Source organism: Gouania willdenowi, chromosome 18 (assembly GCF_900634775.1).
Source record: "Gouania willdenowi chromosome 18, fGouWil2.1, whole genome shotgun sequence".
Lineage (NCBI taxonomy): Eukaryota > Metazoa > Chordata > Actinopteri > Blenniiformes > Gobiesocidae > Gouania > Gouania willdenowi.
Genome location: NC_041061.1, coordinates 13,356,829 through 13,381,326, shown reverse-complemented (window position 1 = coordinate 13,381,326; position 24,498 = coordinate 13,356,829). Strand labels below are relative to the sequence as shown.

Below are 24,498 nucleotides of genomic sequence, written 5' to 3'. Positions count from 1 at the left end.
TACTTTAGTACAATTTCAATCAAGTTACAGTACTTCTACTTGAGTAGGAAATATCAGTACTCTTTACACCTTTGCATCCAATCGTCTGACACTGTTTCCAACCATGGCTCTCTAAAAACTACTAAAAACTATATTGAAATTGACACTATCAGGTTTAAAAACCCAGAGCTCAATGTTGAAAACAGAGAAAGAAAAAGGCTTTGTTACAATACACACTAATGACTATTGCCCTTTTGTTTGAAAGACTGTTCCTTATCGTAAAAAAAAAAAAAAGTTTAAATATTATTCAACACTACAGTTCATAACTGTTAGCCTTGTTACTTTATTGTGAAAATATTAACCCCTGCATGCCCTTGCATTTACTATACTACTATAAATGCAGAAAGCAATGAAAATATTACTAATACTCGCAACAATAATAGATGTATTGCCAAAAATAAACATAGGGGAATAAATTAACTCAACTTTTACTTTAAGTACTATTCCATTTAGCTGCTTTTTATTTGTACCTGAGTATTTTATGTATGACTTCATTGTACTTAACTACAATTTCAATCAAGTAACTCTACTTCTACTTGAGTATATCAGTACTCTTTACACCTCTGGTCAATAGCTACTTGTGAAACATAATTTAGAGAAAAAAATAAATAAACATGTGAGTTTCTTAAATCTAATGTAGTCATTAAATATAAAAGCCCACTATGATGGTCTTGCTTGTTTTGAGTGAGTATGTTTCCACTGCGGTTAGAATTCAGCTGACATGGGGGGGCAGGCAGGCACCACAAAGACTAAAGACTAACCCTGCTATCTTCATAATACAAAATAACCCAATAAAACAGCACAATGGAGGCCTGGTTGTATATCTGGAAACATCATTTTTACAATCAGGTCTTTTGTGTCCCTCCAAACCACTGTCTCACTTGTAAAATAGTCCTCCACAGACTGGAAGGCGGCGTGGGATTGTGAGGAGAAATAAAAGGGACATAAGTTTGTAGTGCTATCAAGGCGCTGCGCTTCGCTGCATTTGTACGTCACACCATTGTGCATTCCTGTGGGCCAGAGTGCACAACTTTTTCAGCCGACTTTAAAGTTAGATTCCCCCCCCCTCTGTCAACTGTCTTTGTCTTGTCTCCCCTCTCTGCATGGGTGCTTGCATTCCCGCTGATCTACTTAATCTCTGACAGGGGGGCCAACTTGTGGGCTAACAGCTGGGAAATCTAGAGCCCGAGCCCCAACACCCGCCACCCCTTACTGCCCTTGCACTCCTGCCACCCAGTCTTTCTCCAGGTCAGCCCAGCGATGGCAGCCGTAGCCTGTGAACAGCTGGGCTTCTCTGATCTAACTCGGCAAAAGACAGCTTTTTTTTTTCCCCCCACTGTAAGAACAATTGTCAAACAAACTGTACAAGCACAAAGGTGACACATTCTATACATGAATGGGATTAAAGATAAATAAAGGGAAAATATGGAAGTGCGAAGCGAGACAAAAAGAGAGCTCTGCAGTGTCTTGTAGCTGGATTTCTGCAGCCTAACCAGTTAATCAATAGCACAGGAAAACACTATTTGAACTGCATGGCTTACTGGGCTTTTTGTCCCAAGTGTAACTGAACAAGATGACTCTGAATTGTCCTTTTTCAGTAAAATACACTTAGCTTTTATGAGCTTATATGAGCATACAACTGAAAACATAGTCAGAATTGTAAAACGCAGCGAATGATATGTGATAAATTAATTGAAAAGACATAGTATCTTTGGTATGGGTATAGCAATGTATAGAAATGTGGTTATATGTACGGTATAGGTGATGTCTTCAAATTTTGTTCATATAATTATGATTGTGTTCATATGTATATAGGTAGCTTATATGATAATTATAACTTGTATGATAGTATATAGGGCTGCACAATTTTGGCCATTATTTTGATCAATATTGTAATCACGATTATGATGACAATTAGTTATCATGTTACACTTACATTAAACAATATGTGTACAGTTTACAGTGCAAAATGAAGCTTTAAATAAAAATTATTCCAAAAAAAAATAACCCAAATGTACCAAAGGTTAATGGAATAAACGTTAAATATACATAATACATTATTACAGAATGAAAAGCCCATATTTTAAATGTAAATATTGCAGATGATCAGATTAATTTAATCGTGGCAATCAAAATCATGATCACAATTCAATTTTGATTAATTGTGCAGCCCTAGTAGTATATAATATTACTGTATGTGCATTGTTTATGCATATAGATGTGTGTAGGTGTATATCTGTATATGCAGTGTATATATATATATATGGGTGCATATATGGGTATGTTAATATAAGCAAAACATAGTAGGCCTGGGCAATATATCGAGAGTCAAGATATATTGCGATTTCTATTTTGGTTATATATAGAAAATTACAATATCGTCTATAACGATATATCTTTATTTTATGGTTATTTTTTTTTTATTAAAATACTCGTTTTTGGAGTTGCTGCTTTTGCTACTTCTCAGAACAGCATGAAAAGCACAATTAGATTACTGAGTGTGTCCTAACCTAGGCTTACAGAACTCACTCGCACGTGCTGTCCCCTACAGGAGAAAAAGCCTAAAGTGGCACATATTTTGCAGCTTGTTAATAAATACGTCTGTGTGGCATTATGCACTAATTTAACCAATAATTGTCTTTCTGGTAAAACTTTATTGAGTTAGAAATATTGAGATTTATATCAGATATCACCATTTTGAGAAAAAATATTAAGATACAAATTTTTGTCCACCTCGCCCAGCCCTAACTTATATATAAATTGGTTATACTGGGTTTTTTGTGTAATTTGAGACATTTATTTTACATAGATTGCTTTTGTTGTTGTGTGTAAATCAAATGAGCTTTTGCAGAGGAACAGATGCACCTTGCACAATGGTGAGCACGACGTTGATCTTGAAGATACATGGAATGCAGTTTGTCATGGATACAGATAACACAACTGTCGTTCATACAGTACAAACTGCTGTTTTCACAGATCAAAGAGACATGCTTTTAAAAAAAAAATTCCAATTTTGAAATTCTTTCCCGAAAAAGACATGACTATCTAATCTCTATCGCCTCTAATAATAACAAGCATACACATAAAGGCGTGGGCTTATTTTAGCGATTGACCCCACTTTGAAACTAAATCCTTGTCATTGTTGGAAACAACTTTGAAGGGTTTTTTTTTGTGGAAGCTGTTGAAATAGATGAGGTCTTTCCCTCTAGGTTGTTGGCATTCCAGACTCGAGAGAGAGACGTGAGAGTGGCACTGTTTTCTTTTTAAAACAAGGAGTCATCGGGGGGGGGGGGGGGGATAAGGAGGCCTAAAATATTGCCAGTTTTAAATAGCTGCTCATATGACCCTCCATACCTGACCTAAGCTCTCTTATCCCACTGTATCTTATCGGTTCTAAATTTGCAAGCATTTGTAGATGTGTGTGTGTGTGTAGTGTGTGAAGTTTGTGAGAATGAAAGACGATTCCAGATGCTCTCAGCTGGCTGTTGCCCAGTGATGCTAATACACTCCTGCCTGCCTAATTAAAATGTACGCTCACACACTTACGCGAGCGCAGGCGGCCCCTCCTATCCACTCATGTCCCACTGTTTCAATGGGTTTATGGTAGGAAGAACATATGCCCCCCCTGTGTTTTAAACAGGACACACATGCAGACAGCTAAACAAACAACCAGGGGGCTTAATTACCTCATGAGGGGAGGCCAGGGGTGAGGGCTGCTGATGAGTCACAGTAGCAGAAAAATGTGCAGTTTATCAACGGAAAGGGGAGAAAAAAAAAAAAAAAAGGAAATGCTTTACCATAAAAGCCAATGATTGGTGGATTTTGAATGAAGTGGTGACTCAGGAGCAGCACTTTTACAGTTCCAATGATTTGTGATTGCAAGCGATGTGAGAGGCGGACCATGAGGCTCATTTAGTGTCTCAGCTGCTTTGGCAAAAAACAAACTCCCTCACAAACACTTCAACTTGCAAGAGTGCTTTACTTATTACACTTTCCTACTCTGATGTAAAGTAAAAAAGACAAGAATTATTTAGTCCTGAGTAAGTTTGTCAGTTTTTTCGAGATTTTGTATAATGTTTTAAGGTGCATCATAGGCTATGTTCAAACTGCAGGTCATTTCCAATGACTTTGCCCAAATCTGATTTTTTCATGTCAATGTGAACAGTACAATTCAGATTTTTCATATGTGGACATAAATCTGATACGTATCTGATATTTTGCAATGCAACTACTGTCTGAGCGGCCAGGTCACATTCTATCCAACTTTTACGTCATTATAGTGCGATAGCTTCATAAGTCTGCATCCCAGACGGAGCGGCAGGGGAGGGGGAATCAGTGCTCCAGTGATCCTTTCACATTGTTTTAGCGCGTGTGCGTAGACTACCTCACTTCCTTCATTTGCCATCTTTACGACATAGCTCCTGGGATGTAATATTTGAATGTAAACTGACCATGCAACGTTTGTTAAATATTTAAATAGTACGCATGTAAATAAGTAACTGTTTTTCATTCATCCAACCAGACACTTAAATCCATATCTGCAGGCTAACACAAAAGCTCGAGATTGAAATTGGTGGTATTGTGAATTGATGTATTTTATGTAAATAAAATAAATCACATTGTTTTAAAAAAAACGATTATTTTCATTAACAAAATATACAAAATCATAACATTGAAAATCAAAAACCAAACCGAAAATAACATGAACATCAAAATAAATTGGAATTCACTCAAAACATTAATTTATAATAAATTGGCCAATCTTGGCAGCAGGTTTAGAATGCACAAACTAACTTTAACTCATTAAAAAAGTGACAAACATGGCTTTGTTTTTGTTTTTTTTTAATATTTGCATTAAAGATTTTTTTTTTTTTTATTAAAGCCAAAATTGAAATAGGGTTGTACAAAAAAAAACTTTACATTCATCCTTATTTTGAAACCAAACCAAATATAACTAATATAATCTCAAGTGATGCCATAAAAAACTCCTCTATTGCTTACGCTGTCACTGTCGCCATGGTGACAGTCAAACCGATACAATAAATCGTGCACGAACTGCCGTGACGAGTTTTGCACATGCGTTAAAAGGATCTAAAGGGATCAGTCCTGGTGGAGGACGTCAGTAGGAAAGTAGACGGTGGGGCGGTGTGTAGCTCAGTGGGTTGAGCGCCCGCCCCATGTACGGAGGCTGTAGTTCCTCACCTGCAGCGGGTCCAGGTTCGATTCCCGGCCTGGGACCCTTTCCTGCGTGTCATTCCCTGCTCTCTCTCACCCCCTTCCTGTCAAGCAACTGTCATATAAAGGCCACTAGAGCCAAAAAAATCCTTTAAAAAAAGAAAAGTAGACGGTGGAAGGAGAGTGAGTTCTTAAGATTAATAAATATTTATTATATAATACATATCAGTGCCACAGACACGCCGAGATGAGATGCCTTCTTATATACTTCTGTAAATAGTACCTCAGGACCTCTTTTGTGCATGCGGGTCACTTCAGGGTTGCATTCCGTTCATACCCCCTAACTGATAGAAGACGCATTTTGATGTATAATATGAATGAGCGCACAGAAAATTACATTTTTCCAAAATATCCAAATTGAGGATTAAGACCTGCAGTGTAAACGTAGCCATACGTAGACAACTCAATATTATTAAGAGAAAAAAAAGCTCAACTTTTTCCTCAATAATAGCAATGGTTGTTTCGATACATCTCACTTTAGAAATGAAAAGAAAAAAGTAGGAAGCAGTGTTTCATGAGGACAGTGGAGGAAGCTGCAGGAGGATTGGGCCAGTGGAGCAGTAGACAGAGTTCCCAAGGTCAGTGTTATGGGGCCCGTTACAGAAGAGGAAGAAGCAGATGTCAAACGGGATAAATGTTAGGCTGGACGTGCTCAAGCTTGGCTATCACTTACATTTTGGAGCCACGGGTCGAGTTTGGTGCCAAAACAATGCCAACGCCTCTCAGTGACAATCGGTGCCTCTGGAGGTTGTGCAAAATGGCTGCCGCATTACTAGGAGTCACTGGCATGGCAGTTCTCTACCCTACCTCACTCTCTCTCTCTCTCTCTCTAAGGCCATCTGTGACTGACACTGGGAACTCAGCCATTTATCCTTAAAGCAGTAAATAAAGCTGCCATTTTAGCATTTTAAGAGTCTACATGTTTGCATATTACCAACAGCAAGTCTTTGTTTTGTCACAAGATCCATTAAACACAGCGTGATGTATTTCCTCTCTCCGTTTTCATTTATCTAGTCCAATCCATGCTCTCCTACAACCATCAGTCAAGCAGCAGCACAAAATAAATCCTAATTTTCACATTTGAAAGCAGGGTGGACAACAATCCAATACACAGGAGAGTGCTTGGTCTTGCTTTAAGCACAACGGCTGACGAGAAGAGAAGGGGCCAATGGGAAATGAATCAATACCAGGCCATTTACTATAATACTCCATGGTCATCGATGATCTGTCAAACCATTTATTTCACCGTCTGGACTGCACACCAAAATCATTTTCCAAAGAACTTTCTCTACATCCAAAACAAATAATGAATAACTAGGAAATCGATACACTGTGCTTTATTGAGCTTGCATGCTTGATTTGAGGCTGGCACTCGGCCCAATTGTTTTTCATTTGCTGGGTATACTCTCTCTCTCTCCCTGATTGTTCTGCTTTGTACAGAACTCAATAGCAGCAAAAACGAGACCCAATCTTGAATGACAACTGAGTATAGACTGTCTACCATCCCTGAAAAAAAACTGTATGACTTTTGGGGGGGGATAACAGATCTCTTGTGCATCCTGCTGGCTTTATTGTGTAACATGTCTTTGGAGAAGAAAAACTAGCTCCCGTTTACCCAGTGTTTTGACAGCTAACGACAGAGAGACTCAACAGTGTCAATGGAAATGAAAACTAAATTAAACAAACAAAAAAAAAAAAAAAAAAAAAGAAAAACATCCGGCGCCATTGATCGATGCCTCTCATTGGTCTTTGGGTTCCTGAATGTCGTCAAAGTTGGCACATTGATGCGGGCAACACCCCACTGTGACAGTGAAAGAGGCTGAATGAAATGATTGGAGGCAGACTGAGAGCTTGCCAGGGTCGGGTCAACAGTTTGGAACCCAAATAAAAAACCAAGACTTCATCTTTCAGAAAAAAAATAAACTGAACACTCTCGAGAAAAAGTCCTGTAAGACATTTTGGAGAATGGTAAAAAAAAAAAAAAAAACACAAAAAATTGTATTCTACTTGGAATAAACTACCAAAAATAATAAAATACATTTCAACAAGATACTCTGCACTTCATCGCCACTGTACTCGATCCACGTTATGAAGATGATTTGTTAAATGCGGGAAAAAAGCAGCACGCAAGACTGTCGGGAACAGATTTTCACTAAAGCCAAAAAGCTGCTCTTATTATTTAATGTCGAGGTAAATATTTAATGTATTTTTCCTATTTTACATTGTGCATTGCTGGAATGTCAGTGCTAAATAAATGTTTTGTTTTTATTATTATTATTATTATTGATTTATTTTTTGAAGCATTAATATTTCTGAAATTGCAATACCTTGATGCAATGATACAAATAATTTGCATAATAATTTTCAGTTTTCACTTTTTGCCAATATTTTTCATCTTGGTGCATCCCTAATGGATATAGAATGATGTTTACCACATACTTCCATGTGGAATTAAATAATTTAGAGAGAATTAAGCCTCCACTGTATATCAAATATAAACTCCAACATCCGTGCCCTGATGCACCAACGCATGACAAATCTTCTTGTCAGGCTCAGGAGAGGATGTGCCAAAAGACTGCGATACCCAATGAACACGTAGACAAGTATTGTTATCACGGTTCTGCTATTAATAAGATCGCCCGCTAGCTTGTGTAATGTGCCTGAGGGCTTTTGGGAGTTTGTGTTATCATGCTTTGGGACAATCTAAAATGAAGCAGCAGTGGAAATACAGCACAGCAGTGACAAGGGGTAAAAATGGCGAGAAATGTGATGGGCCATGGTGTCAGCGTGGTTAATCGAAAATAATGGCCGGCAATTTATAGTTGCCATTCGGACCAGCACTAAATGTACTGATGCAGTAGATTGAATTTTAATGTGTACATTCCATCACTGCATACAAGCCAGTGATGTGTAGGCCACAGCCAAACAGAACATGAATCTGTGGTTAAAGGTTATCATAGAGCAGTAATAAACTGGGGAAAACACTCTAAAAAACAGCACTCTGTCTGATCTACCTGTGCATTAAAGCTTACACATGTGCCAATGCCAGCCAATGTTAAAGAATGTTTGTAACTTCATTATGGGGATTTGACAGTCGTTTGATTTCCACCTGCGGCCATTGTAATGAATAAACGGAAAAAAGGGGGAGGGGGTGTGCTCGGGGGAGATGCAAATGAAGCCACCTGCCATGTTGTAACCGCAAGGAATAAAGGAACCCTGCAGTATTTTTCCTCATTTGACACAAGTCCATCCAATCGCTCCTCCTTCATCTCCTAACGGAACCAACTTTGTTGGTTTCTAAGGAGAAATGGGTCCAAAAACAAATATATAAAATAATAAGAATAATCCATTGAAATACCATTTTTTGAGTTAGGTGTTAGTAAAAATGAGAGAGATCTTATTTTTTAATATAAATTCATTCTGTTCAGTCAACTTGAAGCTTTACAAACAGTAAATAACCATCTACAAGGTAAAAACCAGCTGCATACAATTTCCCTTTTATTTTTTCTTCTTCCACTCATTTTCTGCATTTCACTCCTGACGTCAGGGCTCCTTTAATGAAGAGCATAGCGCGCTGCCGCCGCCGCCGAGTTCTGCACAAGAAGTCTAAAGATTTTATTTCACCGCTTCCACGGCTCGTCCTATTTCACTACGGCTTAATGAGAGTCGTTTGGAATAATAGGCTTCCATTGAACAGAGGCATCTGCATCTACACAGCTTTAAATGAGTGAGCTAATTTCCAAAGATAATTACCTCTCCTGCTGTGTTTTTATGCAGAGATGCTGTAGATTTTGGCCTCCGATTTAATGAAGTCAAAAATTACCTCCCAGTCTCGGCTAAGTTCAATGAATGAATCACAATTTTTTTTTTTTTTCGTTCAAAAAGTGTTGCAGTTATTTAATATGTAATAGGCTGAAATAATAAAATAATCATGGTGGGTTTATATAGGGATGTCCTTGAATTCTGCTGTTAAAAGGTATTGGTGTAAAGCCATAAGATCCATTAGCTCAGCACATTATCGTCACACATTTTCCTGCTTTAGTGCCTGCTTCAAATAGACTTACATCTGAGCTAAAGAAGTTTTCTGACAGCAACAACTGGAGCACTTCACACTTGTGTGGAAAGACATAAAACAAAAAAAAACAAAAAGAACTACAAACACATTTTTACACATCTCCAAGTGTTTACAAGTGAGATTTCTTGGGATTCCTGGGTAATGAAGTCCACAGGGACATTCAGAGACACAATTAAAAGATGAAGTGAGTTTCCGTCTTTTTACGTTTTTTTTTCCATCGCACACTTCTTTCTCTCTCTCTCTCTCTCTCTCTCTGCACTTGTTCGGCCCATGTTTGCGTGTGAACGTTATGAGTGATGACACAGAAGCTGTGGCGTCATGCAGTAACTGCAGATGGCACATTAAAAAAATAAATAAAAAAGGACAGGGAGGGAGGATTCGCTATAATGGACGTAGGTCGTTTTTGTCAGAGCTCAAGCCTGGCTTGTCTAAATAAATGGGAAAGGTCAAAAACAGCGATGGACTATTGAACCTGTTAGATTAAAACAGAGGTGTAAAGAGCACCGATGTATCCTACTCAAGTAGAAGTACTGGTACTTGGTCGAAATTGTACTCAAGTACAAGTAAGTCATAATAAAATACTCAAGCACAAGATGTGAAATTGAGGTTTTGTTTATTCAGACAAGGTCAGGATTTTTTTTTTATCTCCTGACATGTTGGATAGATAGAAAATTCCTGAAAAAACCTTGTCTGAATAGACGAAACCTAAACTTAACATACTGTTCAAAAACAAGTAAATACAAGTAAAAACTAGCCCAATTAAATAGTACTGAAGTAAACGTTACTTTCTGTTATTTTGTTAATAAATCTTGCAACGGTTCCCTTGCGTACAGTAAACATCTGATGTATAAACTTAAAAAAGGAAGATACAAAATCTTGCACAATTGGAACTTAATTTATTTTCCACAAAGGCATCCATATAAATAAGGTTTGTAAAAATATGCAGATATTTAAAAAATAAAATAAAATGTCACCAATGCATTCAATTAAAAAAAAAAATAAAAAAAAAAATGATCTAGTTCTCTAAGTATAGCTAAAGTGGCTGGGTATTGATCAGAATGGCAGGGCTAAGAACATATGGATTATGTTTAGCTTATTTGAGCAATTTACATTAAAAAAATTCTTACAAAACACAAGATATATCATTTACACGGTAATGGGGGCTCAAAAGCAGTAGGTCGAAGTAGACAGCTTATAAGCGCCTACCTCATATATTAAATTATTATTGTTTGATGTGCCATGAACGTAATTAGGAAACTCAGTATGGTTGGGTGTAGAATGGAACCATTACTTCTTTTAAAATGTACTTAAGTTCAAGTAAAATTACTGAATTAGAAATATACTACAAAAAAGTACAAGAATCCATAAAAGCAACTCAATTCCAGTAACGTGATACATTACTTTCACCTCTGGTTTACATCTTACTCTAACCACAATGAACTTGCCTCTACACTTTTATTACAAGTTTAAACTTAAGGCAAACACAAGTAACTTTTTCTTTTTTTTTTTTTAATCAAATTCACCATCTATTTACACAGTAGTCATCAATCTGTCTGCAACTTAACTTCAAATTATCCCTCCCTACTTGGATGGTCAGATTGGGAAAAAAAAATCACTTAAATATCTGAAAGACCAGGTCACTCAGGTGAATTCCCTCATGCAGTGTTGTGCAGGTTGGCAATCTCAGCAAAGAAGAAAAACCCACAACAATATGTCTAACAGCGAGCAGAGGACATCCTCCTCACAGCTTTGTGTTTAGCCTATCACACAATAGATGACTGGGATAGGCTCCAAATATCAGCTGAGGGTGGGAGGAAAGAGGAAGAGGTCAAAGAAAGGGTTTTCATTGTAGTGCGCTTTCATAGCTACCAAATGAATCTTTCTATAAACCGTGACACAGGGAGCTCAGTGCCATTCAACACACGCACGCACGCATAAGCACACGCAGAACAAAAGTCAGCGACGGTGAAAGTAAAATCCATTTGCAACAATGAAAGCTTGAGGGGTAACGGCTAGCTAAAACAGCTAAATTACCACCAAGCTGTCAGAGCTAGCAGTCCTTTTGGGTTAATACTTTTAAGATAAAATAAAAAACAGTGGTAATTGACGGCATTCTTTGTCGTCTAGACCCAAGGCAAGCCATCAATCTGTCCAGCACTTAAAGTTACTTAGCCATTTTATCGTAGGGCAGAATGTCCTATGCAGTAAGGCTTTTTTGAACATCAATCTTCTTTAATATGTTTCTATTCCCCTGGTACTTTGTTAAATGTTCTCTATTCTCACCATGCATTGTTGTGTAAAGGAATGTAATAGCCCAAAAAAATGAATTATTACTCACTTTTTCTTCCAAAGTCTTTGTGATTTTACAGCCTTCGTTTTAATGGAATGTAACCACATCATGTTCTAATGTACTACTAATGCCACAAATGACTAATTTTCTAACGACTAATCTTTCGACTAATAAAAAAGGGAGTTTGGGTACTTAAAATTATTAAGTGGGATGTTTTTCATAAACTTACTGTATTTATCGTACTGATGTAGACATAGAGAGCCCGTTTCTAATGACCTGTGTGGGCTTTCGCCTTAACCTTCTCACCAGAATCAGTGTAATTTTGTTAGAAGCTCAGTCAGTCTTCTGTTCAAAAACATTTTGTATGAGCTATCTACATATACGCATCTATCTGCATTTCCATTAGGCTGTGCAATATTAGTCAGAGTCTGGATTCATGGTTACACTTGGGTCCATGGTGAGGTTTAGAACACTTGCCGTTTCATTAATAACCATTTACTGGCGTTGAATTTTTCATCTAGTGTGTTTACTTTTTTAAGTGCTCGTGCATTGTGGACGTGTTCCCGTGATAACCCAGTGAAGTTCTACGACTGCTTTGTCACCAGTCGACCTGAAGTACGCCTATACCTTTTGACGATTCCAGTGTTATTCGAGAACTTGTCTTGAGTCGTGTTTGGTTCTGACTCGCCTGTTTCTGCCATGTTTTATCCAAGCATGGAAGGCGGGAAAGAGGAAACAAGTAGGATAGCCGACTGACCAGCAGGGTGCGCATGCCGCATACACTGGTGTGTGAGGCGGGAGACCAACAATTGAAAAAATGCCATCAACTACATTTTAATGGTCCATGGTGTTGACTACATGGACTAATCGCGACAGCGCTATTCTAATGAACCAAGTAAAAATCTAGAGATTGGGGTATTGTGGCTCAACATTATAACTTCAATGTTTGCCTCACTTTTACACAAATGTGACGCAGTATCCAGTAATAGCTATAATGAAACTCTTGTGTTTCTTTATTGTTTCTTTGTTTCTTTATGGTGAGAAAACGCATGTAAAGGCAAGGGTAGAAGTAGGCAAATAATGAAGTGTGGCAGCTGAAGTTACGTTGTCTATAACTGACATATACTTTCCTTGAGAAGCATTATAAAAGTATTTAAAATCCTATATTCTTAGTGGTAAAAAAAAAAAAAAAAAAGGGAGTTGTGACAACACATTATAAATACTCTAAGGCAGGTCATTTTAGTTCAGAGGCCCAATACGGTTCACTTTATTGTGCCCTAGTTTTCACTGGTACGTATACATAAAATACAAAATATGTAAGAAACCGACAATATCTAAACAATAGGTGAGGATAAAGGTCCTAACAGGATTTTCACTTTAAATGTCCTACATTTGTGACCAATTTCTATTCAAGTAAGGGAGATGTTATGGAATAATTTGAGGAAAATGTAAACTTTTTGTAAGAATTATGAGGGTTTTTTTCAACAGTTTAACATTAAAAATGACTGTCATCATAGGATATAAGCAGTAGGAAAACTATAAGCCCCTGCAAATATTGATTAACTTCATTCACACAATGATTCATGTTTTCTCTATTGTTTTTACTTTCTCCTGCAAACCAAATTAGATGCTCCAAAGGACTGGATCTGGCCTCTTAGGAATTAAACTGCATTACGTGTCTGGTTTAAGAACACACCATGGTCAATCTAATTTCAGATTGTAATAAATGATATATTGCTGTAATAACTTTGTAATGTGAAATGTATTTATAATAGCAATGCCACTTGGCTATTTCTGGGGTCTCATTATATTCTGCCTAAGCACTACAGGCTAAAAATAGTTTTTCTGCTTTACTGTTGCCACCTCACCTCCCAGCGGATTTGCCTATGTACCGAGCCAAATAAAGTTATTTCAGCAATTTCGGTGAATCTTCTCATGGGACTGGTGAAGTTTTTTGTTTCCAACTGTTGCTGTTTTGGCATTGTAATGTGTGCCAGAAAAGTTGTGCTTTTTCTAACCCCTGTTTTTCTAGATAAACTCCATCACTGGTCTTGGTTACTGGAGAAAATTGGAACTATAAATACACTGCTAGAGCCATTTATGCCAACATTTTCTAGCCTAACTAAATATAAACAAGGCTCGTCTATGTAGTGTTATCCATGACAGCGTGATGCAATGCACTGAAACCATGCTGAAATATGAACAAAAATAGAACAGAATCGCATTCTACTGTTGGATGTTCGAGGACCCAAAAAAAAATCACCTTATCGAGCCAAAAATAGTTATTCAGCACAGCAAAACCCACTATACCACAGCTCTAATGCTAACCTAATGGAAATAATGACAAAATAGTGTTTCCTCTCAGGTCCTGGCAGGACGAGGCGATGGTGAAGCTTACATTAATGTCTAATACTCACTCATTCTTTCCCACACACTCTTTTATTTCCCTCAGGCAACCATTTGCTTTGCAAAATGCATGCATGAAATTCTTGCGACCAACCTCCTCATGAGAGTCTAAATAATAGATTACCCAGACAGCATCCAGCCTGTGTTATAACTTCAGACTCAACTGTCTGGCCTCATTAGCCGGGGAAGTGTAAAAGATAGCCAGCTGCTAGCCCAGGTGACAGCACTCAGCGAAGGCCTTTGGCAGTGCTAGCCCACCCTAAAGAGAATATACGGTGTCTCGCTCTGTGCAATTTGTCTTGTAATCCGCCTTAAAGCTACTAAGCTTCCCCTTGAAGGCAAATGACTGGTGACCAGTGGCAGGGGATGGAGACGGAAGGTGAAAGTTTCAGTCAGAAGCGCAGGAACCGTGTGGTGGATTTATTCGTGATGAACGACAGGTTTTTTTTTGGTTGAGGCGGTCTTGGCAGAACCAAAGGTGACCTAAGCCATATTCATTCACTGATTGCCCCCCTTTTCTCCCTCCTTCTGCCCCTCCCTCTATCTTTTTTTTTTTTTCTCACTTTCTACACACTGTAGCTCCGGCTCTCCCTCCATGTCCTTTTTCAAACGGCAGTCATTATACCGGACATGAAAAGTCATTTTAGTTCCGCCTGGCTTCTTCAAAGCAGCTAGCTATAATTGCAGATTGAATAGGGAGAGAAGGTCGGGGTTACACATAAATTAAACAGTGACTTTTAACCTTGCAGTGATGTGGGGGGATGGGGGGGGGGGTTGTATCTGAGGGATTGAAAAGTAAGAACGATATCTAACTAATATTTCATGCTTACTGTATGTTTTACTATTTGTTTCCTCAGTTTAGGAAAGGGGTTGTCAAACTCATTTTAGTTCAGGGGCCAAATACGGAAGCCGTTAGCGCTCCAAGTGGGCCAAGTAATTCAGCATTCATTACTGTGCCCTAGTTTGCACTTCTACGTAGACATAAAATACAAAATATGTAAGAAACCAACCCTATCCAAGCACGAAGTGACAGATATCAGTTCCCAACAGTTTCTTCACTTTAAATTTCCTAGAGTTTTCTGACAAATTTCTATTTAATGAAAGGAGGTTTTATGTAAAATTGAGGGAAAATTTAAGGATTTTGTAAAAAATGTGAATTTTCAACAGTTTGACATTAAACATGACTGCAATCATGCGATATAAGCATCAGGAAAACCTGTGAGCACCTAAATATTGTTGAGTTTCATTACACAATGATTCATGTTTTCTCTATAGCTTTTGTTTTCTCCTGCGGGCCGAATTAGATGCTGCAAAAGGCCGGATTTAGCCCCGGGGGCCCTGAGTTTGATACAGGTGGTTTAGGAAAAGAAACAGAGGTGTAATTTATGATGCGGGGTTGTCTTAAGAAAATCATTTTTTTCTTTTAAAAACAAACAAACTTTAGTTAATATGTCATTACACATTTACTTATCTTTACCAATTGTGGGAATTGCAAATGACACACAAACAGATATTTTGAAGTTGCTGCAAATAAGTTCTTTATATACGTTTGGTTAATGCTGATACTGTTGATACTCAAACAACTGAAGCAATAATCACAGTCGGTTTTGTCCGTTTTGTACGCCTTATATAAACCTGTGTGTCTGGAAGTTTGTAAGTGTGAACAACTACGTCTGGGCGTACATGTGCTCCAATACAGTGTCGAAACAGTTTACAGTCCCAGCGGGTGTATATATGTAGCTCTTTGCCAGTTACGAGCTTTGCCACAGTCTGAGCCGAGCGCCCCTCCCATGAACTTATCTCGAGCTCCCTTATATTTGACACAGCAGGTAGCATAATGGTTCTTGGAAGAAGCCTTTCGAATAAAGCCTTCATTTTTGACTTCTTGTCGCAGAGACGATTATCATAAAATGCCCTTTTTTTGTCTGGCTTCAGGCTCTAAACAATGCCTGAAAATGGTGTCTCTGAAGAAAAGTGTTTCAACCAAACAGTCCCTTTTTATTTGGGAAATGGAGGGGTGGAGGGAAGTAAGGAGGTGAAACGATGGTGAATAGAGACTGGGAATGTGTCTTCTGGCTGTCCAGTCATACGCCGCAATCCATGAAACACAAACCCTCACAAGATCTCTTTTCAGCAAAAACAAATTGTAAAACTGTCATACTTTAATTGAAATTCCATCACTTGTGTGGCTGCTATTGTGAAAAAAGAAAAAAAAATGATTATGCCGTGTGTCATGAATGTACAGAGCCGTGCGCCACTTCTATTTCTCCCCTGCTTTTATTTCTTCATTCTGCTGGTTATTCAAATGAACCTCAGTGGATTGTGCTTCGAGCCATTCCCCCTAAATTTCAGATAAGAGAAAATGAGACAAAAGGAAGCAGGAGGAACAAAACAGACCATATTTTGGCTGGTGACGCACTCACAATAAAGTCCTTCAAAAAAAATTACCTTCCTTCTCCCATTAAAAAGCAGAGCTTTACATTTTACTCATATAAATTGGGTTTCTTTCAATCACCTTTTAATCAGCTTTCCCTAGTTAGTGACGTTACAAAACCATGCCAATTTAAGTCCTGTAAATATTTTGAAAGTATTTTTATCTGCTTCCCATGTCAAAACAGTGTGCTTAAATTAGGGCTGAGGGATATGGTCCAAAACTCATATCACAACATTTTTTTTCTCAAAATGGCAATATACGAGATGAATCTTGATCATTTTCATTCATATAAAGGTTTAGATTGCTGATACAAAATGCCACACAGACACAACAGCTGCACAAAATGTTCAACTTCAGCCTTTTTTCTCCTCTAAGGGACAGCACGTGTGAGTGAGTTCTGTAGTGTGGCTTGTTTAGTGGTAGATCTGGAGTAGAACCTACTCAACAATCCATCTCACTGTGCTTTTTATGCTGTTCTGAGAAGTAGAGAAAGAAATTTCTCCTGAAACTGCTATTTTGAAACAAAATAAGCTATAAAAATATATATATATATCAATATATGCGATATATTGATATATTATCGCAAAAATGGAAAGCTCAATGTATCTTGGATCTTGATATATTGCTCAGCCCTAGCTGAAATCCTGCCAAAACATTGAGCTTGAAGGAGCACCTCTCGCAAGATTTTGTTGCGCAAGATTATTTAATGTGGAATATCCTCCTTAAACAAGCTGCTGAGGGTAAATTCTATGTCATGTTTCTATTTCTGTTTCAGGAGGTAAATTCTGTGATTTCAACCAGTTTTCCATTAATGCTCTCTCAAAGAATAATAGACTGATGCTAATTAGGGGATGCACCAACACAAAGGTCACAACTTGAATCATTTGTCATGGGCACTGACCTAGATCCAAATCCATACCACCATACAACAAACTCACTGTCCACACAACTGGCTACAGGCGTTTAGCATCCATCATATCTTCTGAAACCCAATCTGTGTGCAAAGAACAGCTGCGCTAGGAAAGTAGTCCTCCATGTTTCTGCCACATCAATACACGCCTACACACCAAGACAGCTAGAGGCATGGACCCAGGGCTTAGCCTATCTGTTAAAGCAGGGGTTCTCAACCTTAGGGTCAGGACCTCATTTGGGGTCACGAGATGCATTCAAGAAACTAGAATATTTGCTGATTTTTACCCTTGTTTGCAACTACACCAAACTTTCCAATATCTAACCTATTGTCTATATGCTATATGTCTTTTTCTTGCCATTTTTTTACTCCTTTTAATGCATTGTTGCTACATTGCTCCCATTTCTGCCACTTATCCATCACATTTCAATGCTTTTTTCAGCACATTCTTTCCACATTCAAAGCATTTTTTTTATTTTTTTTGGCACTTATAAACTCTTTTCAACACTTTTCCCACCTGATATGTTGACCAATTATTGTCACATTAAACCTCTTTTAACCATATTTCTTGCTTATTTTTGCACATTTAACCCTAATTTATTGTGCTCATTATTTGCCAGTTTAAACTAATTGTTCCTACTGTACCCCGACCCCAATTTCTGACACTTTTAGGCCAATATTGACACTTTGAACCCTTTTAACCAATTTTTCAGTCTATTTTTGGCCACTCTAATTTGCAACTTTTAACCAATTTGTGTGGTTTTTAAAATCACATTTTACCATCTTTTACACCATTTTTGGTCTCTTTAAACCCATTTTTATTTCTGATTAAAACAAGTATTTACATCTTTAAGATGACTATATACTATGGCACAAATTATAATAAACTTCCTGGATAACAGTGGATATTATTCAGATAAATAAATAAATGTGGTTATCACAGATTCATAGAACACTGGACCATTATTTTGATGACTTTATGGATGAACCCCAAAAATCTCTCCTTTATTCCCCTTTATAGATGACCCTGTTTCCACATGACTGTTCTTCAGTGTCCATGTTCAACCACCTTCAGGTACAGTGGGGGTCCCCGGTCTCTGACACCTTGTTTTGGAGGTCGTGGGCTGAAAGGTTGAGAACCACTGCTATGGTAAAAAGAACACAGTGCGATTGTGTGATCACTGACTATACATTAACGTGTATTTCATGAGGCGGAATGAAGGGTTTTTGGTTGCCTGACTTGAGACAATAAAAACCTAGTTTATACAAAAGATGGTACAAATAGATTTTGGTAAATTGAAATAAATAGTTAACGGGGAACAAACAGGCAATACATTGGTGCTAAACAATATTTATGCCTTTGCTTTCTGTCCTGAAAGACTGATGGACAGTATATGTGATTTTGCCTGTGCGTGAAAATAGCCAAATTAATAATTCCAACTCAGTAGCAACTTGAATATCATCTTTAGCAAACTGCTAGCGTTCCCTGATGGGTAAAACCAATGCCCCATAGCGGTGGTTTTTATCAAACAACCCACCCTTGACGCTAGTTATGCAGTACCAGAGGTTACAAGAGGAAATGCCTGCCAAATAAATAAGTGAGTGAAGCGATGGAAACAGAGTGGGAGGGGGGAAAACACCACGGGACCACGTCCAAAGTGAATCAAGGGTAAAGTCATGATCACTTCATTATACTGCGGCGCGGCTCAGTGTTGTGCGAAATCACACTGCTTTCTCATTTGTCACAATGCATCAAGCCGGCCATGGTGAAGTGAGTTTAGTAGTCAGCCGGGCCCCTGACGCACAGGTGCACGAGTTCAATGATTAACATTACACGCAAAACCCAAAGGTGCTATATATAAAACACACACACCCAGGCACATGAAGTGCACATATGAGGTACATGTAGATGCAACACATGGCTGCACAGCTCACACAATCCCTCATGTGTCAGCCAACTATCCGCCATAGCTAACTCGGCCAACGTTCAGCCAAAAATACATAGAATATACCCAATGGATTACAGAGGGCAGGCAGTGCAGTGCTAACACACCAATTGGCACGCCATCTCCTCCGGTTCCAACACCCCGGCGCCTGATAAATGGGACCTCAGTGTTTATGTATCCATTTTTGTAATGTAAGTGTTGATTTCTCATTCCGTACTCGTAATAAAAAGCCCAGGTCTTGAAATTCCTAAAGCAGACACTCACACCAGGGCAAAAATCTGTGCACACTGGCAACAATATAAAACTTTTTTTTTTTTTCACTCAATCTGTTTTTTTTTTTGTGTGTGTGTGTGTGTGTGTGTCTCTTTAGCTCTCGAAATAAACCAGTGAGTCAGAAGTACTTGGCTTAGACAATGGGCCTGAGAGGTGGAGGGACACTTAGTAGTAAGTGGGCTTGGCTCTGTGCCAGGAAGGACAGATAAAGAAATACTCAAAAACCTTTCAAAGTACTCCAGAATGCCATTTTCACTTTAAACAAACTGCTTTTAAAAATCACTATTGCGTCATATACATTATTATCAAGTAAATAACAATATCTTTACAGTAGTGAGAGGAACATTCCACACCTTGTTGACTTCCTTTTGCATTTAAAGTCAGAAATGCTTTGCTATCCTTTTCCGACATTGTCAAATATATGGAATATGATTTCAAAAAGGTGCCTCGAGCCTAAAAAGATGTATGTTTGTGGGAGTGTGGAAAGGAAACTATCAGCATCCACACACACACACACACACACACAAAAAAAGCTCCAAGTCCCTTAGAGGCACTTTCCAATCCTTTATATCATTTTTCAATTTAATAGCTTGTACGTTATGAACTATGTGTATCCTTCCCACTCGTACATAAAAAAGCTCGACTCTATTCACCTTTCTCTGGTAGCATATATTTACCTGCTATCACTTTTCCCTTTTCTCCCACAAAAGCAGTTGGTCCTTGTTGTGAGGGATGGAGGGGGGGGGGGGCATGCAGCATGCAGTGAAGGATGAAGGTTCGACTAAAGACGGCCTCGTCGCTCCTCTGTTGTGATGACTGAGACACATTGTTCCCTTCACTAACTTTAGACAGCGGCACTTAAAACCCATCGGCGCTTTAGTGCACATCCAATCTTTTCCCTGCCGCCTCCTCTTTTTGAGTGCCCACGTCGCAACAGCAAAATTGGAAATCGAAATGAGTGGTGACAGCGTTAATTGTGCTGTGTCAAAATTGGGTGAGTGCTAATTGTTAAAGCTGGGAGGTGTAAAACATGTAAGACAGAAGAGGTACTGGTGTTTAGCTGTGCCAGAGCAACATATTTAGACCCAACACATGTGTTTATTGGCAAGTCCAACACTAAAAAAAAAAAACCACCTTTAAACCATTTTGTTGCTTATATAGTGGCAATGTCAATGAATAGGGTTGAATTGTTTTTAGATAAGGTGTTAATGCGCATTTTAAATCCAAGTAAAATTGGAAATTTTGATATTAGATTTCACGCACGGGTGCAGGCATGGGAAACTGGCGGCACGGGGGACCACAAGAAGCCCCTGGTCAAGTTTTGTGCGGCCCCAAACGCAAAAAAATAGACAAAATGACAGAAAAGTACACAAATGGACACCAAAAATGAACAAAAATACAGTAATGGTTCACAAAACTACACAAATAACGCACAAGACTGCAACAAAAGTCCACAAAAATCAAAAATAAACAAATTTGACTCCAAAAACACACAACATGGCAACAAATATATAGCAAATAATTAAAAAAAAAACACAAAAGCACAACAAAACAAGACAAAAAAATGTACAAAGGGACACAATAGACTGCTACCAAAATGCACAAAAAAAATAAATAAACAAATTTGACTGCCAAAACACACAAAATGGCAACAAATATATCCAAAATAACTCCAAAAAAATATCAAACACACAAAATCGTATCAAAATATACAAAATGACAACAAAGATACACAGAAAATCTCTGAAAATACACATAAACCCTATAGTTCTTCCCTAATAGGTTGTTATTCTAAACACTGACATGCATGATGTTAATATTCAGTTGTCGGTTCAGACAATCACATTTTTTGTGGAACCCCAGCTGTGATAAAAGTTGCACTCGTGGAACTTTGAACTTATTTTGATGATTTTGGTGAAACCACGGAGGCTTTAGCTCAGTATTTGTCATCCAGTTTTCCAGACTGGGAGCTGCTTTTCCAGAGTCTGCACTGCTTCATCTTCTGAGTCCCCCAGTGGGCCACTAGGGGACTCAGTGTAGCCACTATAGTGGCCCCCAGTGACGGAGCACAGGTGGAACACGCACTTCTACTGGAAATGGATTCACTTTTCACACGTTTAAATGACTGTGTGATGATGCCACTGCTGCTTTCATCATTAAACTGTGATAAATACATATGTATTAAACACATAAATAAATAAAACATTCTAAAATAAGACTAATGAGACGAGGGGTCTCTGGGGAGTTACAGGAATGCTTTCAAACATTCGTCGCGGTCCAAAAAAGACGCAATAAAAAAGGAGCGCATTTACATGACAGAGACGCTGCTTCAAGGGAGCTTAAAATAAACAGCTTTCTGATATATATATATATATATATATATATATATATATATATATATATATATATATATATATATATATATATATATAAACAAGCTTTTTTGTGTCAAAGTCCATCTGAATTATAACGCATGTGTAAATAGATAGCAGATATGTTTTATATCCCATGTTAAATCTTTATGCGCCTGGATCAGAGTGTGTATAATGTGCGCATTCTGTATTATAATAATAATAATAATAATAATAGGAATCGCACCAGACGCACACTATATAATGGCCAATTAAAGCCCTTTCAAAAACCACACATTGGTCAAAGGTGATCGTTTCTAAAGCAAACAGAGTTCAAAGCTCACGTCAAAATGTTGTCAAAACTTAGACCTGGAATCACTGCGGCTGCCGCTCACAAACTCCCACTATAATATCATCCAGGATGTCTTACCTTGTCACCATGTTGTGTCCACTCAGAAACCCTGGGTGTCTCCACTGGTTCTTTACGCACACAGACAGGTCGAGAGTTCTGCGTGTGTTTTTCTTTTTACATCCAGTAAAGACAGGCGAGTCCTGAAGGTAGAAAATAACGCGGCGCTGGGAAAGAAGGAAAGAAATCCGTCCTCTAGTTTCTTCAGTTCCCGGAGATTCGCCTCTAATTTTCTTTTTTCTTTTTTTTTTTTTTTTCCCGACACGACAAGCAGCGCCTGCTGTGGGGCGAAGCGCACAGACACGCGCACACACGGGGCGTGCGTGGTGTATTCTGTGCTCAGCTCAGTGTGCGTGCTGCTCGTTATAGGTCTTCATTGGTTTGAACGTGAAGAGACTGGTTGGGTTTGGAGAGCGCGCTGCGGCTGGGACACGCTGTCAACTCTCTCTCTCTCTCTCTCTGTGTGTGTGTGTGCCACTCTTTACTGTGGTCAGAGTGTGTGTGTGAAAAACGGGGGGAGCAGGTGACGTCACCCAACGAGGTCCCATTCCTCCCGTTTCTCACGGTTCACCCCCCCCCCCACAGGAATGTACACTTGGACATAGTTGTTTCAGTGTGCGTGCGCGTGCGTGCGTGCGTGGGCATAATAATTATTATTATTAGATGCAAAGCTTGACAAAAAAAAAAGAAAAAAGCTGAACGCATGTCTCGATGCCATTGGTCGAATTATATGGCGATGTGATGAGCGACAAATGTCAATCAATGTCAAGTCAAAGTTGTTGTTCCGGAACGTTGTTCAAATTAATTTGAACAACTTTGTTGCCTCCACCAAGGAGGTCGTGTTTTTGTCTGGGGTTATTTTAATTAAATATGTATCTGTTCTGGCTCCTTATGAGCCATCCAGAGTTTATTTTATGCTGTGAATGTATTTATAGGGCTTCCTACATTATTTTTAAGAGTTTGTTTACACTTACGTTTTATTTGGTAAAACCGGAAGTGGCGGCTATACTACTTCCGTTTGCCGAAAAGTCCGGAGAAATATTGTTCAGACTGCTGCACTGTGTCCTAAGTCATCACAGCTGTAAGTTGATTAGAATAATTTAGTTAACATGTCTACACTTGTCTGTGTCCTTGCATGTTGTTGTATTTCATGTTTTGAAGCAGATGAAGCAAGTTTGGGGTTCTATCGTGTTAGCATCATATGCTAACGTTAGCATCAGCATGTTAGCTTGTACAACTGAGACCTGTAATATGAGGTGCCTAATTTTCATTATACATTGTTTTATATCATTTTAAAATAATTGTTATGTGGTTGTGTTGCAGTTTTACCACTCACACACACATGAGTCATGCTGCTCTTCTGATGAATAAAATGCATCAAAGAAACAGCCAGCGTGGTCATTACACTGGTTAACTGCCTGCCTAGGAACACACGGGGAAGCTCCGAGGGCAGAACAGTAAAAAGGCTGCGGAAACGACTTCAGCAGGAGGATCAGTGCACAGTCTATCAGACTTCAGAGACAGATCCAGCCATGCAGCCATCTGAGGATGAGAACTTTGAGGTACGGTCTACCTGCTCATCTAGATCTAGCTCTAGATCCTACAACTCACTCACTAAAGCAGCAGTGGAAGCACGTGCTAAAGCTGAAGCTGCTCGCGCCAGAGCAGAGTTTGCACGTAAAGAAATTGAAATTAAAATGAAACAAGCAGAGTTAAGTGCCACATTAGATGCCCTTAAAGAAGAAAAGGAAGCAGAGGCTGCACTCGCTGAAGCCAGTGTGTTTGAAGCAGCTGTGGCTGAAGAAGCCATGAATCTTGAAACGCAGTCAGCACATTCATCAGGAAAACAAGATGAGGACTCAAAATTAACTCAAGTCTACACTCAAGCTAAATTGACCCCTCAAATGCTTAACCAACTTCCAACCACAATACATTCAGACAGCTATAAGCTACAAACCGTCTTCAAATACTCATCAGATCATCGTCGTGAAGATGTACCAGACACTAAAAGTTTTACACCAGTTCAGAGATGCATCTTAAGCCCAGTCCCAGATCTAGCTGCCTCATTTGAATATGGCCCCAAAACAAATAAACAGGACATTAAAATGAGTTTGATAATCTTCTGCCACC

At 38.6% G+C, this 24,498-nt stretch overlaps 1 protein-coding gene across 50 annotated transcripts in view; it reads right to left on the bottom strand.

The window, feature by feature from the left end:
* Positions 1-24,498, bottom strand: part of LOC114480326 (receptor-type tyrosine-protein phosphatase delta) — a 486,676-nt gene that overhangs the window by 148,581 nt on the left and 313,597 nt on the right. The window contains exon 1 of one of the 50 annotated variants that reach the window (XM_028474352.1): positions 22,390-22,847. The exons of the other annotated variants lie outside the window; for them this stretch is intronic. The gene's annotated coding sequence lies outside the window, so the exon portion shown is untranslated. Of the gene's footprint in view, positions 1-22,389; positions 22,848-24,498 lie in introns of those variants that run through there. 50 annotated transcript variants of the gene reach the window in all.